The 19507-nt window shown below is 44.8% G+C and overlaps 1 protein-coding gene and 1 long non-coding RNA gene across 9 annotated transcripts in view; both read left to right on the top strand.

Moving 5' to 3' along the window:
- The window catches only part of LOC139772924 (uncharacterized), a 101262-nt gene extending 88812 nt beyond the window's left edge, over positions 1-12450 (top strand). The window contains exon 4 of the long non-coding RNA XR_011718226.1: positions 11526-12450. This is a non-coding gene — a long non-coding RNA (uncharacterized lncRNA). The remainder of the gene's footprint in view (positions 1-11525) is intronic.
- LOC139772826 (uncharacterized) overlaps positions 1-19507 on the top strand; it is a 203622-nt gene that overhangs the window by 104695 nt on the left and 79420 nt on the right. The gene's annotated exons all lie outside the window — the stretch shown is intronic.

Raw genomic sequence — 19507 nt, 5'->3', positions numbered from 1 at the left:
TATTTCGAAGTCGCGTCCCGTCGGCGCTGTAAAGTGTCCGAGCGGGGTTGTAAAACGTGTAAACCGTGAGTAATTTATGCGCAGAATTTAACGCGAGCAAAACTGCGCGGATCATTTTCGGACGGGATCGCCGGAGGAGAGGCTAATTGATCGTGGCGAGAGGGCCGCGCTGCTGACTCGTCGCCGCCGCGCTTTAATCATCGATGCGAACTAGATCGAACGATCGGCGACGTGGAATTCGTTTAATTACCGCGACAGATGCGATCTGCCGTTCTGGGAATCGGCGGGAATCGGCTGAGCGGCGCAAACCGGTATCGTTATGGTAATTGCGAGTGTATCTATCGTCGATCGAATCGACAGGTTCGCAGCGATTGCGATATCTATTCGTGGAAAACGATACGTGTCGTCGAATTTGATCGCTTGGCATGTGACCGTCTACGAAATTTTTACCAGTAATTAAATCGATTTTTTTTTTTAAATTGAGAATTTTATCGATTCGGAAATTCCACGTTCTCGCCGTAACGGACACCTCGCGATTACTCGTCATGGGTGGGTTCGATCTTTAATATTCGAGCCCGAAAAACTCGCCTCGCGTGACTCCGGTGGCAGCCGGCGCGTTTTTACGAAGACGAACAAGAGCCCTATTCTCTCGCGTGCGTTGTCACGTGCAGTTTTTCTCCGGGAGACGTGTTACTCGCGCGAATCGACGATTACGCTCTACAATCGGCGAAGAGTGTAATTTGTTTATTGCCCCGAGGACGGAGCTATCTCCGCGTACGCGACGACCCTGAGGGCGGTGTTTCTTTTCCCTTTTATCCAGACGGCTGCGTGTCCGCGTCGGTCGGGCAACAACATTGTAAAGGTTGCCGTGACACCGAAAACCACTAAATGCCGCTTAAGTCATCGGACGTTACAAGCGGCGACGGGCGAAATACCGCCGCGGAGGACCACCGGCTGTAATTGCACGGCATTCCTCTCCTCGGGAACGACGCGGTGTGCACCGTCATTATACACGCGGGGGGATGTGCCGCGATTCGCCCTTGTAGCGCCTCCTGCTACTTTTTTCGTCACTTTTGCAATCGGCCCCTCTCGCGCTCGTGTACGCTCTTTCGCGCCGTCGAGGTGAACGTACCGGGACGTTGTAGCGGCAACATTCTTCAGAGCGGCCGAACGACACGTTGCGACGTGTACATCAGTGCTCACGATGATTGGCTCAATTATTTCGACAGCGCCCGCGCCGGCTTGTCTCGGTATGATTTTTGGTTTGCTCAAATTGCTCTTGGATTTTAACTGTGTTTGACAATTTGATTTATTTCCAATCATATTTGAGAATTGTAGGTACTTTTCTCGTTTTTCGGATATTTTTTAATATGATTTTTATCATTACTCACGCATACTGTTGTAATTATTTTGTTATTTTTCTTAAATCCAAAATTATTTCGCCTTAAATCTAATATTTCCACAAGCAGAAGTATACAGAACATGGAATTAATTCGGAATATTTATTTAAAAGAAAGTTACATACACATTGTTACGCGCGACACACCCGAAATTCCTGACGTTCGTTGTCGAAGAAAATAGGTCGTGCGCGATACTTTCTCCGGTGAATAGACCAGTTTTGCCGTCGTATATTCGACGTTATAAGTCACCGTTAATCGCTCGATTCGTTTTCTTCATTGCTAGTTGGACTCGCTGCGCTGATCCGTGTAATTAGCGAATGGGGATTATTAAAACTCGATTTGCATTCGTATAATTGATGGAGCTCAATTAGACTAAATGCCGTATTTCGCATACGAGCAAGATCCTGGAACGATACCGGAGCAAATCCTTACCTCGCAACAAATTACTTTTTTTCATTAATGGTGTGTAACTTAATGCTGTCCCCTCTCTCCCCACGTCCTACTTAACATTACCTCACAGTACATATATGCTAATCTGGCGCTTTTACGCTCAAGTCAACGTTATTATTATTCTCGCATTAGGTGTTAAGATAAAGAATTATTCTGGAATGCGCGTCGTTATTTTCAGAACGAGGGAACGCCAAAAAGAAAAAAAAAATTTTTTTTACCTACGAAGAATGATTTTGACGTCGCCGTTTCCATCGGATCTCGTCACGCGGGAATCAGTGACATTTGGGGAAAAAAATCCAACGTCGACACACGTCGCAACAGTAAAGGACGAAAAATATTTCCGCGTGGTATATCGCGTCCGCTCTCACGAACGGTCGTTTGACAATCTCTGGCGGCGTTTAGCGGCTAAGCCTATTACGGGCGCATGTGAACGCAGCCTTGCCATGCAATTTTGCCGTTCATTGGGACAGGCGTGACCTATCGGCGGGCATTTACCGTACGCCAAAGGCGATGCCTTTTACGTGATAAATTATTGCTTGCCGCGCTCGTTCGCGATATATCTCGTTACGTATGGACCATCGAGCCGATTTAACCTTCGCTCTCATTCGCTCTCTCCCCTTTTTCCGCTCTCGCATATAATCATCCTCTCTCCGTGCGCCACGACGAGGGCATTAATCGCCACGTCGAATCGTTATTATTTGCTCGCACGGGAACGTCTTCGACAGCCTCTGGTAATGGCTACGTGGCGCCCCTCGGATCACGATCACAACGAGAATCGTTAAGATTCAACCGCGGCATAGACCGTTAACGAGCCTATCGGATCCATTATCCCTGTTGTATTGTTGTTGTTGTTACGTTCCGGGTGACATGCGCTACATCGCAAGATAGCTAATCGACCATCGTGCTCTTGACATTAATCCAATCAAACGCGATTAGTCGACTTTGACGTATATCTCTCGTCCGACGTAACGATAGGGTGCCGTTGCAGAAAATTTTGATACCGCGATGGTTTATTTTGCATGTAAAATTTAATAATACGTGTCTGTGCTTTATATTATTATCTAATACATGCAATAATGCACAATCATTAAATTCTCTATAATTTACTTGTATTTTTATCTCTTATTCGTAACAGGTATTTTTTATACAATATTGTAAATCTCAACTCGGTTCAATTATTATTATCGATAACGCTTGATCGGTGGCTCGCTCGGCATCGCCAATTGCTAGGACGAAACTTTCCTCTTCAAGTATCTGAATTACGTTGTTAAAACGGCCGGGCATGAACTGGCTACGGCGGTGAATGGGTAATTTAAATGCGAATTTGTTGGTGCATTAACTCGGAGGAAGAGGAGGTGGAGGAGAGGGAAGTGCGCCGCTAACGCGGCATTAACACTCGCGGACGCGTGCAAAGGGTGCAAAGCCCAAGAGCCGTGAATCAGTCCGTCGCGGCGCGCGCACGATTTAACGGATATATGCGGACGACGCGTTTCTTTTCGACGCGATTGAAGACGGTTTTATCGGCAAAGAGAATAACGAGCGTCGGATAGATTTATTCAGCGATTCTCCACCGTCTCTCCGCGTGGCAATCGCTTTTTCCATTTGGTTCCGTGCAACCGCATGCGTATGTTTTCTCTCATATTTATACGTTGTTAAAAATATCGTGAGATATGCATAACCATTGAAGAGTTGCATTCCGAATTAAATTCACAAAAAAAGTAATTTTAGGAAGAATTAATTGGTTAACTGTTCATTTGCAAGTAGGAGTCTAAATTAATTAAATAACATGTAAGGTTTTACACTGTCAATTTTATTGCATAATTCGAATCGGTTAAAATTAATTTTATAAAGTGTTATAGCTTAATTTATTTTTGCATATAAGATCATCGAATAGCGACTTATTTTAAATTACCATCATTACTAAAATTGAGATGATAGATCTTGTAAATGGCTGTTGTTCGTGACAAATATATTTAACATGTAAAACGAGAGAAGACGTGGGGTGTTTATAAACAAAATTACGAGAATACAATGATTACAATTTTGACAAGTATGGAAATTAGTTATTTCGCTTACTCAATGGCAAGAGGTTCAACCATCAGTGTAGTCATCGCCATAAATCCAAGTCAGGCGATTCGGCCGACATCGAAAAAGAATGGTTATTGTCGAACAACGTAAAGCCCGCGTGCGATAGCCTAGCCGGTAGCGCGCCGTTGTCACGTAACACATTTAATTATGGCAGTCGGGAGTAATGTGCTTACCCAAGCGATGCGAAACGTTGTCGCTCGACGGCCGCACGCGACATATTTCGTCAGCTGCCTTCTGCGCGCACCCACCCCCCTGCATCCGTGCGACGACAAGCGGCACGACAGTCGCGAATTGCTACTAGCATCAGGCTCGTGAAATTAGAAATAGCATAATTAGAGGTAATTTAATATATGGATACACATCTGGCTATTGATTCAGGATTCCCATATAAAGAGACAGGTGCGTGTTTTACCAGAAAACTATCGCGAACGTTTCTTTCACGCGAAATAAGTAACGGCGAATATTTATTTTTTCTTACATTCAACTTACTGTATAATAGGAGAATGAAGTGTGATATTTAAACACTTTTGATTACAAATTGATGAAACTATTCTCTGTGCCGTGTAGCTTTTTTAAATCATCGACGATCAGAAACGGGCTCTTCGTATAATTGCGGCGCGCGTATCTCGCGTAAAACGTCGACGGGAATCATTTATAACGCGCGTTGATCGATGCCTGATCGACGTTCGCGATAAACCCGGGCGTTTCGTCGGCGCCGACGCAGGCGGGCCGATAGCGTACCGATAAGTGCAGCGCGGGCGCGTGCAGCGCGCGGTGCAACGACGAATGCGCCGGCGACGATAATGCGTCGCGATAACTTTGGCTCGTCCCCCATTCCCCCCTGTCTCGCGCATTGTACAACGCCCGTGGCGTACGCGTAAACTCATTCGTGGCGATTTGAGTGCGATATCGCCGCGAAAGGGGACACGACCGCGCCGCCGTCGCTCCAAATTAAACAATTCGCGTTAATTGGAATTCAAAGGACATTAGCGTGTTTGTCCGTTACGGGGATGGTCCCTGTTCGCCGCGTGGGCTCGTTCGCGCTACGCGCCGGGAATAATTCGCACCGGTGATTATGAAAAGTGGCCCTGGATCGCGAATACGGGGAAAATTGAGTTAATAGTATTTTGTTCGATATCGTTGCGCATACAGAGGGATTCTCTCTCGTGAAATTTTGACGTTGTGGAAAAGATTAATGCGGCAAAGGGAAATATTTTAAATTTATTCCATTAAATCATTGAGAAGAATACCTATATATACACCTATAATACACGGGCAAGGACAGGCGGGTTTAATTAATTTAAAATGAAAAATACGTACGTTTTGATAAACGCGAGTATATTTTTCCATTTCATCGGCCATTCGTTATTAATATCTCTACGGAGATTAATTCACTAGTTATGCGCGTTTGTATGCAATAAAGATTCTATAATAGGGGTCCGATGCGACGAGAGCGTTCCGCAGATACGGATATAATAAAGCGCTTGACGAATGTGAATGGTCGTAAAACGGCGACGTAAACGCGATACGAAGCGAGAGCTTGCAGCCCTTTTTATTTCCATTTTCCATTTATTCATCGCGATGTTTCACACGAAAACGCGTTTAAAACCTCGAGTAACGAGATGTACTTTGGAAGATGAAAACATAAAATACCGCGACTTGGAAGAAAGAGTGTTGCAACTCGGAAATTGTTCCAGACGGCGCTGTAATAAGTCGGGAAGAAACTTAAAAAGTGTAGCTTTACTTATTTCAGTCTGTAGATTCTTATTTAATTCATTAGTTTACCATTGAGTAAAAGTAAAAAAAAAAATATATTTTATCAATCCATCGTCTGTCATTCTGCGACTAGTCGAGTATATCGAAAAAAAGTTTAGGCGTTGGTATCACCTGGAGGTATCAATTGTTTTAAGCCGGGGTAAGTTTTCGTGTTTACCGATCCCCCGAGACGGTCGGAAACTTTTGTCGAGGCTGCCGAAGCCGTCGCGACGCGTCGGAAAAAGGTGGCGGCCGCCTGGGACAATTTGGTCCAACATATTGAAGTGGAATAATATCGCTCGTGATTTATTTTTGATCGTGCAAGAACAACCGCCTGGAAAAGAGTTCGCGGTCACTCCACAAAGGCATTTATCTCCAGTATTCAATCTTTGGCCGCTCATTTATCAGCTGTCGGCGCTGGCAATTCCTTTATTGAATTTCTCCTCAGCTTTTCGCCAGCAATGCCGGGGAAACGCAATCTCTGTGTTCTTGGCACGATCGTTGAGAAGAAGCGCAAGTTATTTTCGAGATAATCAGACGGCGCATTTAGCGTCGAAGCGACGAGAGTGTGAATCGCCGTTTTGTCATTGTTTGGACGTTGCTAAATTAGATCTTGCCCCCTTGCACGACGGACAGGGACATAAAGGACGTAAGAATGACAATATGGAGACGATTTTGTCCCGGAGGGGCTACGGAAAAACTACGATGGAGACCTTAACGCAATGCGATTTATCGGCGAGACGCGGCGGACCATTATCACGGCTGGATCGAGTTTTCCTCTCCGTAGGCCCATTCCCTCCCCGAGGTCGTCCCGAGACGTGGTGCCGACGGGGGGAGGGGAGAGGGAGGGATACGAGCTTTAATCCCACGGGAGAAGGCACCGCCGCCACTCGACAAGTGTCCCCGAACGATCTGTCTTCAAAGAAACTGCTGCGCCTCTTTTTGCTCCGTGTGACAGACCCGGCCGCCGTGTTCTCTCCTCGGCGGCGCGTTATTTCTTTGTGGCTTGTATGGCGATAGCGTCTCTTTTTGCCGGCCACGGAAGTGCCTCTTCCTTTCGCCCTTCTCTTATTACGTACCGCAATTCGGGCGTTTCGTAATTCCTAACCGCTTAGCGGGCTGTTCGCCAACTGTTTTGTTATACCGCTTGTATCAACGCGGTAATTAATTTCAGTCCTTTTTATCCGATAATATTAAGCGTCGAGCATAAAAGAGATTTCAGGTATCAGATTTAGGAAAGAGCTGAGAGATTAAGACCGTGTTAATTAAGTATTTTTTTTATAAAGTCGCGTTTTAAAGTTCATAAAAAGACGAACGATTCCCCTTTTCACATACGTACGCACATACACGCGCGCGCGCGCGCGTATGTGCGCCGAGAAATACGGGCGTCGACAGCGACCGACGTGCAATAAGGGTTTTATGCGTTGTTTGTACACGTGCTTCGGGATTCCACGGCGCGTCGCGCGAGTCTTCGCGGCCCATCGACGGATTTATTTTCGTACGTCGAAGCGGCCGCCGCTTCACGTTGTCACTGTCACAGAGGCACTGGCGCCGAGGCGAGCGTCCCCGCGAGCGAGGAAAGCCCGGGGATCGTATTGTCGTATCGTGCCTAAATATAGAAGTGAACAAATTATGAGACGAGTGACTAACGCTCTTAGCTGTACTTCAACGGGCTGTAGCTTTGGTAATCGCTTCGCGTTGCGCTGTGCGCAGAAGAGCTAATAAATTAGCGAGAACAGAAGCGAGATTCGTTTCCGTCGATTAACGTACTTCGTCTCGCTAGATGTGTATATGCGCTTGCAAGGAATTATATTGAAATAGAAACATTTTGTTTTATCGAATAGATGTTGAAATTATTGTCGATTATAAGTAAAATATCTCAACTTGATTAATTATGCCACTGTCCACGTAACATTAGATTAGTACGTTATTTATTAGAGACAGCAGAATTATTTAATAATGGCTGTTCTTTATTTCTGTTTCAAGCTAAAAAGGTTCTGCACAAATATGTTATGTATGAATTAATTATGTTTCATCTCAGCGAAATATGCTAATATTTATACGTCTAACTGACTTAATTAATTCATTTACATAATGCATTAATTATAAAAAATATTTCAAGTACCTCACAAAAATAATTTCCTCAAACAAACAATCATTTAATTAACATTTAAATGTTTACGGCGGATACGGTTGGTCTTAACAAGCGATGAAAATCTCATTCGTTTGCATATTGCCGCGTGTTCGGTAGCTATTACGTCAATGCATTTAACAGGCAGATATGATCAGATTCTATACACGCCGGTAGCAGCGCGAATAAAGAAATTACGACGGCAGTCCGCCGTATCCGACCATCGGGGGGGATGGATTATCGTGGAGAAAAACGCCCTGTCCCTCTTCGCGCGTCAGAGCGGGCTAGATAAATCTCAACAGCGTGCAACGCCGCAGACGTTAAGCCGCTTCGGGCTCGAAACGGATTTAACCGGCCGCTAATGGTAATGCGACAGTGACACGTATATGTCTGCTAATAAACTCATGCTCGCCGACGTCTGGCGCGCCGTGAAATTCAATCACATCGCGACGCCAGTTGATTTCAATGCATGCGCGCGGCGAACGCAGAATATCCCGCGGTATTAAACAGAAAGTCGAGCACGCCGGCGTTCATATTTGGGATTAATTACGTCACATCGTCAATTTCGTAAAAAAGAGGATAATCCGCGAACAGGGAAAACATTTTGGCTTATATATATATATATATATATATATATATATATATAATGGAAAGCAACGAATAAAATATTGGAATTTTGCAAAGTATAATCCAAAGTAATAATCATTAACGAGTTCTCTCTACTTTATCGGCATATTTTCCCCCGAAATATGTTTGTTATAATTTTCTTTTCGCGCGTCAAAGCTGAAAAAATAATAATCCTCGAGTTGCACTTTCTTCTGAATCAATGACGTCGCAAGTATATGTATGTATATATATACATATACATATATATATATATATATAGACATCGCGTAATAAAACGATTTAAATAACTCGTAGCATCCGCCGCGACGGCCGCTCGTAAAAACGGTAACACGGGATTCCACTATGTCTCCGAGGAGAACGATCAGTGGCAGCAATTTCGAGGAATCAGTGATACACGTCTCAGCGGTTAGGCGTCCGCGGGGGGATCGGGAATGAGAGGAGAGAAGGTTGAGGCCAGAACAAGGAGAACAAGACGTCGTCGCGGTGACGCGGAGGACGGAGGAGGAAGAGATCGGACGGACAGCGGACGGTCGTCGAACAAAGGCGTTGCTATTTTCGTATGAACGTCGTGGAAGGCCGTCTCTCGTTGAGTCGAAGATAAAGGGAGAGGACATTGAGAGAACGCAGAACGGATGGAAGGAAAGGAGAACATCGGTAGTGGACGATGATGACAGTGTGTCTTACCTGGCGCGGATCGTCGCTCGACATCGGGCAGACCCGCGGAGTTATAAACCCTTGATTCGTGTACGACAGTCGACCGGATCGAAGGAGAGAACGGAGGAGGGGGACGATTCGGCTTTGTCTTGCCGAGAGTTCTTCTCTAATGAGTCGTCGGTACGTTCCTCGACTCGGGCTCTCCTTCCGCTGCGCATCACGGCTCGATACCCATCAATAAAGCAGTTAATGCGGCACGAGTGGACTGACCAGAAATTATCCGTGCTCTTTGAAATTGCACATCATCAGGAAATGAACATTGTCGGTTATACTGATGTTTCGTGAACGAATGGTATTGCTCGAAATAAAAAAGACTTAATAATTACCCACGAAGAATAAATAGTGTGGTACATAATACAGAGTTATAAATTTAAAACTCGATTTACACTCCTATTTGGCGGATTATTTTTTTTAAGTAATGTCGAAATGGGTCCGTTACTCTAACGTTCGTGTACTTTTGCATTACGAAGGAAATGTCGCGTGCGTTTACTACTATTTACGAATACACTTATGAATATACGGGAATAATTCTGCTAAAACGAGACATTGACGTTAATTTCTCGATAGCAAGTTATATCCCTTTAAACCAGAACTGCTCGTGACTGACGCGAACTTTACTGATTCGATCTGACCACGCGTCGTATCCGTGCGTGTACCGATAAGTTAACAGCGATTGCCGGACGCGGGAATGGCAGGAGGGGTTACCGGTACCGGTACCGGTAGCGAAAAGGAAAGAAGAGAGAGAGAAAGAGAGAGTGGCGGGAACGCGCGCGAGGGAGAGGAGAACGAAGAAAAAGAAGGCGAAGAAGTGGTAGGACAGAAAAGGGAGTAACCGGCGCAGTTGCATTCATTTACTTTCCCTTGCCGGCATGAGTCACACTTGAAAGAGCCTAATCTCACGCGATCGCGTCGTGTCCGGTGACCCCCGGTCGCCTTGGTCCCCTCTTTGTTTCCCCCCCTCTCGACGACTTCCCACCAGACGGCCCCTTTCGTTACACGCATTTAAATGACGCTGCTTTACATTTTTCTTTCCCAATATTGTGTTTTTATTTGCCGGCTATCGTCGCCGCCGATCTCTTCCTGGCTCGACAGGCGCGCTCATTTATTCCCGAACGTGTCACCCTGCGTTTCGCGTGTGGACTGACTTGGGGAACGGCGATGCGGAATGCATTTCTGTTTCGTTGTGGCGTTTCCCTGTTATCGTACCTGTTATCAAATTCCCTTTTCTCGAACGCACAGGGGCCCACCATTTCGCCTCGGTCGTTAAAGCGAAGGACGAGTTGACTCGCCAAATTTTAGCAACGCCGACAGTTTGCGTTTGTGAAAATGAATTGCTACAATCTTATTATCTTTCACCTTACTTAGGCTACTTTGAATCATTCGCTGCTTTTGACGTTGGAGTTTCAGAACTCGCGAGAGGTTGAAAATTGAAATTTTGCTATTCCCAATTTGTTTCCTCGAACCGCCGTTCATTTAAACGTCAAGAAATGCTCTATTTCGATATGTATATAGTATATAACATCCGATAGATTACAAATTCCGCGAATGAAGTGAATCATACTCTATTAAATGCATTCCAGGCGTTGCATAAATTGCGTAGGAGTTTCCGATCCCGTTTGTAACTTTGTTTACTGCGAGGGAACGCTATTTCACTCCAGGCTCTTTACGCACCGGCGGCGGCGGCGGCGGCAGCGGCGGCAGCGGCGGCCGGTGCATGTGTTCGCGTCTGCTCGCGCTTGCCAGAGATACCGATCCCCCGGTACGAAGTGTGCCGAACGGAAGTTACGTAATTAATGTTTTATGCCTTGTTTTTTCGAAACTATACCTGATCGACCACCCTCGCGCCGGCAGCCGGCGATCCAGGTGAATCGTCGATATCCGTAACTGCTCTCCACGTCGACTTGTTTCTCGGATCGCGCCGATTTCACGGTCGTAGATCGGTCGATAACGGAAGTTATTGCCTTCACTGAGAACACTCGTAGTGGCGTAAAAGAGAAGTCGAATCTCATACGCGATTTCTTCACTGTTATTACACAAGTTTATCTACAAAATATTTTTATAAAATTTCATATGTAAAACATTTGTGCATGTGTAAAAGATAAGAATTACAGGGTTACATTATACTATAATTATGTAATCGGATAGATAAATTAAGAAGATCTACGAGAAATCAATTATTCCAACATTTTCGTGATATAAACGCTCCCTTGAGTTAGTCGGATGTTAGTCGATCGATCGTGCAAGTTGTGTTTCACAGCACGTATGCAATATTGTATCCGCGTGCCCCCTCTTCCATTTTCTCCCCGTTTCGGACGATTGATTGCCATATTAAATTGTTTCCTCGTTCTTCTCTGTTCCAGGTAAGAAGCAGCGAACGCCGGTGTGTGTACGGCAACCCGCGATGCGATTGTTGTTTATACCACGGAAAAAAGGTAATCGTGTGTAATTGCGCGGTGGTCGCTAAAGAGGAAATTGATCGGTCGGTTCCAGCTGCTTCGTATATTATAAACGCAGCTCAACCTTGATGGATCCGCGGATTTCAATAGCAAGAACGCAAACTTGAACGCTTTCTTCCTTCTGAAATAAATCATTTGCTCTGCGTTTACGTCGTAAACTTTTTTTGTTGATTTGATTTTGAATTGTTAATTTGCGATATTCGTGCCGGGTTAAAATTCTATATCGGTCAGTAAGATTGAGAAAAAATTTCGAGCCGGGTTATCAAAATTACTTCGTGTCGTTATCAAAATTTCACTTTATTGGACGTGACACGCAGTGAAGCCCGTCCTATTAATACCAATTCCCAGTAGCTAAGCATCGGGCGATGCTGCGTGCACGAGATATCGATAAAGGGCCGCGGTTTGAACACGCTGGATCGACCGCGAGTTACATCACTCTGATACAGTCGCACAATTGCGACGGCAATGTAATAATCGTAGTAGAGGTAGTGACAGTGCAATAATAACGACGATAGTGGCGCGGCGGTAGCCAACAGGGTACCGGGGGTATGTTTCCTGTCCATTTTAATTGGGTTATTAACGAATGTGCGAGTGTTTCCTGCCTCCTCTGGCAAACGCGGGGCCCTCTTTCGCAGCTGCCACCTCGTCGACATTGCCCGTGCCACTGCCGGAAGGCGGAAACCAATCTGTTCCGTTTGTCTTTCGTTCCTCACGCCTGCGCGCTGGCGTATAAATATGCAATCGTGCCACTTAAAATTGCGCCACGTAGGATAAAAAGGAAAGAAAAAGTTTCCCTCGCGCGGCGCGGCGCGGCGCGGCGCGGCGGGTGAAAAAAAGGGAGAAAACCATCGGGCGTGTGTCGTCCGCTCGGGGAGCGACGACATGCCGACGGGCGGCCGAGCTCTTGCAAAATTCATTTACCGCCGTTGCATCGGTAATCCATGCTTCGTGTAACGGTGCTCATTATTGGGCGAGTGGCCGCGGTATCGTATTACCAGCATTAATACGCTTAATACGCTATAGAATGTTAATGGGTCGACAGGAAGGGATTAATTCATACTGTTTGCAGATACGCCGTAGATAATTAATGCATCGCGTATCTCGACATACATAATTTCAATTAACTTCTACGAAACGTGCTGCTATTAACATATCAATCAATCGTCGTTGTATTACAATGGATTTGACTAAAGGCGGTTTGGAGTTTCGCCCAACGACGAAACAAACATCGGACTGTGCCGTATCGGATTTAATATTTCGGAATCTCTCCTAGATTTATTTATAAAACGAAAACAGACATACAATGTGCAAATACGGTAGCGACCATAATGAATGAATTTCCGAATTAATTTCCGGGGCTAAAGTTCACCGTGTGGAGGAGCGAAAGCTCGCCGGATTTTTGTTTTTGCCCTTCCGTCGCTATGGCGATAACGGTAGTTGTCATATTTCGTGCAACTGGCGTTCGGCTGGAAACTCGCTCACCGGCGTTTAACCGAAGTCTTAAGGGGGCATCGCGGAGGCGTGCTGCACAGCACGTTGCACAGCGCCCGCGTATGCACCGCGAACGATGCATATTCATGAAGCGACGTGCATATTTACGAGTGGCTGTTCTGCGGGATTCACGGCACAACTTTACAACGCTTTCGGCGCACGGCTATCGCACCGTGCGAAAAAGGAAGCCGAAGACGTGGCCTCCTGATAACGCGCTGATGTAATTGCCGGCCGGCGGATTGAGACACGAGGCACGTTCGATTACCCTTTCTTGCGGCCTTTTAGATTGCCTCGTGCTTCCTCGCTCGGTCACGCAAAATTTTTTTATAATTCTTGTTTGTAATTACAAGTAGCGTTCTAGATTACGACAGGAGAATTAAGACGAGTTTAACGACGCAAGATGTTCGAAGCAAAAATATTCGATTCTCCAATTGTCTAAAGAAATGAACAAAAAACGAAAACGATTTTACTGCAATTAATCTCGTATTATCTTTTTGTAGGGATTGTCTTTATGTTGATTGCGTATCTTGCAAGGAATTATAAGAAGTTACAATGTTTATGATACGTATGAGATGTAATTCACGGTTTTTTATTCACATTGTGAGTTAACTTGGCGTATTATTATTATTAACTTGGAAAATAGACGCTTGGGTAATGCAAACAATGTGAAAAGCAACGCAGGTATTCGGTAATTACATTAATACAAAGAATCACAGAGCTGAGTAGCGACGCGTTAAAAGTTCGAAAATAAAATTTCTCGTTATCGCACTTGGATATGCAATTAAGCGCGCCGGTATAAAAATCGCCACGATATTCCCGCGGGAAAGCCTCTCCCTCTCTTTTTCTCTCGCTTCCATTTGTTTCGCTACCGCACGAGTCTCGCGAAATTTAGGTCAATTAAAATACGCTTACCCGTGGATCTACCGCCGTACGTAACACGTGCGCGCGGAATCATTACGATGCATGGATGTCAAAAAAGCGGTGCAAAAAAAGAGAAAGAGGGTGGGAGGGAGGGAGGGTGGAAAGTACAAACAAGTCGTCCGGTGAAACGATGTTATTAAAAGTGGCTAATTGCCCCGCTTTATTATTGCCGGGTACAGCTGGATGGGCGAGAGAGGCTGTTTTTCATTCGCCAGAGTTAATTAATGATCCGCGCCGGGAAAAAAGAACTTACAAGGCACTCGACGCACTCGTTAAAGCGCTTTATCGCTACGGATGCTTGCGGAGCAAACGTTGTCGAGTGCTCGCTCGGGGTATTATCCTTCTACGCACGTCAGTGCGCTACATAACAGGAGAACCTATGGCAACCCATGAAGCGTGTTCCTCACCGTATTATTACGTTCTGAGCTATTTTGATCCATCTTTATTTTTAAAACGCGGTGGTTCTGCAAATCGCTGCTCGCATCTTTAAACTCCACTGCTCTTCGTGAATCTTTTATTTTGAAAAACGCATAGGCATACGCACCGGGGACGAACATGCATTTGTTTACGTGCGGTATTGAAACGTCTGGGGGATCTACTCGCGACTACAGATCGTCTAAAGTGAGTTTTATCCTCGCAGATAATATCGCGCTTGTTAAACAAAATATTCCCCTATCCGGCGCGCGATTACCTTCAAGATTGCCCCGTTGTGCCTCGTGAGACTGAAAAAGCAATCTCTCACGCATAATAGTTCGCACATGCGAGCCTTCTCGAAATTTGCAAACGTGTAACGATGCAGAAGCGGCTTGGCGTTGCATGCAAGCGCCTGTTACGTGCAACACGGCTGCTCGATAAGGGAGCACGACCCGTTATCATCGATCATCGTTAACTCGCTAACAATTAGTCCCGCCCGCCGTGATCGTAAGTCTTGCCATGATATCCTCGTAATTTCTCGATGATTACCTTTAAATACTTAATTTCAATATTCTTACGCAATCGCAGATTGGACCTAGTCCTCCGCCGCGCAGAGAAACAAAATGATTATAGTTTGCCATTATTCCACCTCTCGCCGTATCTTTCCGTTACGTAATACCGACGACTCGAGTAATCACTCACGAGTTGTCTAAGGTCTGTATCTTCAGTGCTCGTAGAAATATCAAGAACCGCTTTTTCTCTCGTAATCTCGTGTGCAGTATTAATAGTTCTTTTTAATTTACATGAAATTTATAATTAGACGAGATAATACAATCTGTAGTGAGAACAAACATTTTACACATTTTACATAATTATATTATTATGCCATACATGAAGTGTGAAACATGCAGGAATGTAATGAAAAAACGCTCCATCGCTATGCGACACGTTAAATTTCGATAATTTCTTGATTATGCAAATCAGTTTACATAGTTTTTCATTACGTGGACGGGTGCTCCAATCGCGCAGGTGCATCGGATCGATGCCTGTAATCCGGAGCACATAAATCTGCGATGGCAGTCTCGTGTGTAAACGTGGTAACACATGCAGCGTGATGTCACGCATCGTCTCCGCTTATTTGCGGAGTAGACATGTAATTGTCGGGTATTCAAGGCCGGCCCGACTGCCACTTTGTGCGATTTTTAAGAGACTCACGCTTGACAAATTGTCATTATGCGCCGTTCGTGCGAGCGTCATTGTTCCTCGTCGCATATTTATTTGGGGAAAATTGCGCCGGTGACTTGTGACGCGTTTCCTACCTCCGGAACGAATTTATAATTGAAGCAATATACGCTCGGTCACGCGTCGCGGAAATTAATAAATTTCCAAGGAAAAGGCGGGGAAAAACTTGGCGTCGCGGTGTATTGTTATGCATCGCGAAGCGTAAACGTAAAACTACCGCATTTGAGAGGCAGAGATACGCGTCCGACTGATAAAAAAAACTTGCGGCGAAAACGCAGTGAGGCCAAAGCATCGCATTGATAATTGATCTCGAGGAATGTACGGTCGAGGTGTAATACGGGCGTTATAATCACGAGAGCGGGCCAGTATAGTAGTAACGCTCGCTAAAATATGCAAAATGCTTTATGCCGGCAGCGCAAACGGAGTATAACAGATAGTCGGCGCATCGTATTCGAGAGATGTTGCGCCTGCTAATCGCGCGCTCGTGAATTAATTAGAGTGGTGCGGTATGGAAGATATATCGACAACAGCTACCGTGCAATTTATCCCTTTCTTACTGATCATCTCGGTCGCACATTTGCGCCGACTCACGTCTCGCTGTCGATTCATATAGTCTCGATTAGTCTTAGACACACAGTTTAGTGTGACTCGTAGTTATACATCTCATATAATGGATGTCTCACGTCGCAATATATCGTGAAATCCTTCAGAAGTGCGATAAGGAGTAGTTTGGAAAAAAATATAGATAATCGCGCGACGTTACGCTACGTGGAAACGTTAATATTTGCTATCTCTATTTAATTTCCTCTGTCTGACAGTATTTTTATCCTTCAATATTTATTCCTTTTTATTATCGATATTTCGTGGACTTTGGATATAATACCTGCGATGTTTCGCATAAGATACTCGGTCCTGGATATTATCTGGATTTTATTATATGGGTCAAGCCGACTGCGTGACGCATGTAGATCGTGAATCACAGTCGGCATTTAATGGAAAATTCATTTTATGTTACGCCGGTGCTAGTTATGATACGGCCGATTCCGATAAGCGGCTCACTCCGGAACGGGTTTCCATTTGATGTTTGCGTGCTCGCGATTGCGCGTATCTGTGCAAACGCGTATCTGTGCACGTGCACGTGGCGCACGCGGACCGAGTGTATGTGTGTATGTATGCATAAAGGCGCTACCCGCGGTTTATCACGGTGTTTAATTTACCGGCGAGTACGTTATCGGGCACCGCGAGCAACAATTTGCCGGTGCGTCATTTTGCCGTTAATCGAAATGTGGTCGCGGACAACGACAATCGAGATGCGTAGCTTCGCGAGGAATAGACGGCGTCGCCCCGCGCTGAAATTACCGGAACGTTTCATTAACGTATCTCGCCCACGTAGTAATTAGAATTATTTTTTTTCGCACGCGCGTGTCGCGTGTGGTCTTCGTAGGATCGCGATGTATCGTTGAAACGCGTCGCTCGAAGAGATTTTCGAGCTCGCACTGAAACGAATATATGTGACACCGCGCGAGTAATTACAGCAGCTGCAATAACATTCTGTTACCGTTCCATTACCAAAAGCTGAATTATCAATGATTAATACTATTCATGACTCTATCGCATATGCATCTCGCATTGAAAAGATCAAATATACACTGGAGAACTGTTTTTATTCAATAGTTGAACTCAAATGCAAAATTGAATCGTATTTGCATTGATACATTTTAAAATGAGATAAATTGATTATGTTCTCCGTTTTATTTATGAAGACTGAATATCTATTTTAATCTTATGACATTTAGCATGGTTTACAGGTTATTAGATATTCCACCCACGTGTTTTGCGATACCTAATTTCGAGTTTTATAGACGTCGAGCGTCGGCGTCAATCGAGGACAATCGAGGCAAGGTCCGAGGAAAGTAGGACGGCGATAAAAAGTCCGGAGGGTCTTCATCTCTTTCCTCCGTATTGCTTCATTACGGCGTCATAACGCCAGAAACCATAATGCACCGTCGGCAAATGAGCGGTTAACCCCGATTTAGCGGGCGCTTGCGCGGCTGCCTAGCGCTAAATAATAAATCAATAATGTAAGCTAATAATACGCGGAGTCATGGGATTTGCCGGGACGTACAGATGGTGATCCTCCGGCTCGGAACTGGGGAAGAGGGAGGGGAAATTGGAGAAGGCCGTACGTCGATTCCTCGCATTCGCCATATGCTGCTGCTGCTGCTGCTTGCTATTGCTGCTGCTGCTGTTGCCACAGTCGCTGCTATTGCTGCTGCTACCTGCTACCTTCGATAATAATTATACCCCCGCTCCTCGTAACCCCTATAAGCCGCCATCCATCCCTCTCGACTACAGACGTAAATCACGTTGCGCTGGCGAAGCGTCTCGAGAGGGCAACCGCTTCGCGAATAAGCTCGCTGATCATTACGTGAAATTAGCGAAGTGCGATGGTACACGATTTCGTGCCACTTCAGCTCCGTTGCCAGCTTTGGGTAGTAATTTGCGAGATGATTTCGGTGCGTCCTTGCCGGAGCCGGCGCGATGATTTTCGTTTATTTGCTGAATTATAACTTTGAGAGGTAGATTATTCAACTTGCAGCATGTAAAATTGATAACAAGGAAGGAAGATTTTTTAAATTATATTTTTTTGGTTTACTTTAATTTTATAATATTTATTTTAATGCTACATTTACAACACGTATTCTCATTATTAAAAATTTAAACGCGGTAAAGTTTTTTTCAGATAGCGGTCTGTTTGTTTTTAATCTAAATGCGTATAAATCTATAGTAGGAAATAACGATTTGATGCACGGAATTATTTTTATGAGTATGATTACGAAGCGGAGAGAACGCACTCCTTTATCTCGGTTATAATTATATTCGCTCGTTCGCGTTCGTCAGCACGCTCATTTTCTCACGTGTTTAATGATGCTGCACCGCTAAAGCATCCCCGGAGAGCGGCGTTTTACAGACAAAAGCTCGTCGGTCGTTATGTGAAATTAGTGAAGTGTGATGCCTCGCGATTATCTACTTTGCTCTCGTTGTTCCGTTCAGGTTCGTTGACGATTGATGTGTCGATTATCGTAGGTGCAGGACTAAGTATAGTAATATACAATTGTAAGTAACGTAGCAATATTTTTCTCTTCATAAAAGTAATATATTCGCATAATTTGGTCATTTTCAGGATTGATTTTTACATCGCAGCTATATTTTTACATGTGAGAGATATTTCGCAATTAAATTTAATTGCGAATGCTGTTGTCGTTATGGCTTCCCTTATGTTCCTTACGGCCAACAGCCAAAAATAATTAGATATTTCTTTGCGTTTCTTCACAATCCCTTTACACGCACGTTTTAATTACAGATCCTTATCCGTCATGTAACATACACGAGAAGGGCCTAATTTGCACACTTTCGAGAAATCAGCGGTCGCTGGCTAATTAACCGATGTAATGCTACGTTCAGAGAGAAGAGGTCTTCGTAATTATTCTTTCTCCCTTTGTATGCCTCCCGTCTTTCGGCATGAGAACAATTGACAGGTTCTACAAAGTAACGACGAAGTATACGAAGAGCAGGTTTAAGAGAAACAAATTATTCCGAGAAACAATTTATCTTGGAAACAAATGATACACAAAGGCAATCCGTGTGTATCTTACGGTGAATAATGCGTTATTTGCGCAACACAAAGAGCGGAATGAGCCAAATTACGTCGCAATACAGCGTTTGTATTTGGATGCCCCGTATCTTGTTGCGCGGCGCACTCTGATGCGTATGAGCATATTTTGACGCGCTGCGGCGTACACTCGACGTATACAACG

Source organism: Temnothorax nylanderi, unplaced genomic scaffold (genome assembly GCF_030848795.1).
Source record: "Temnothorax nylanderi isolate EJ_2023f unplaced genomic scaffold, tnyl_v1.0 TNYL_tig0054_pilon, whole genome shotgun sequence".
NCBI lineage: Eukaryota > Metazoa > Arthropoda > Insecta > Hymenoptera > Formicidae > Temnothorax > Temnothorax nylanderi.
The sequence above is the reverse complement of the archived record's forward strand: the minus strand, read 5'-3'. Positions and strand labels throughout refer to the sequence as shown.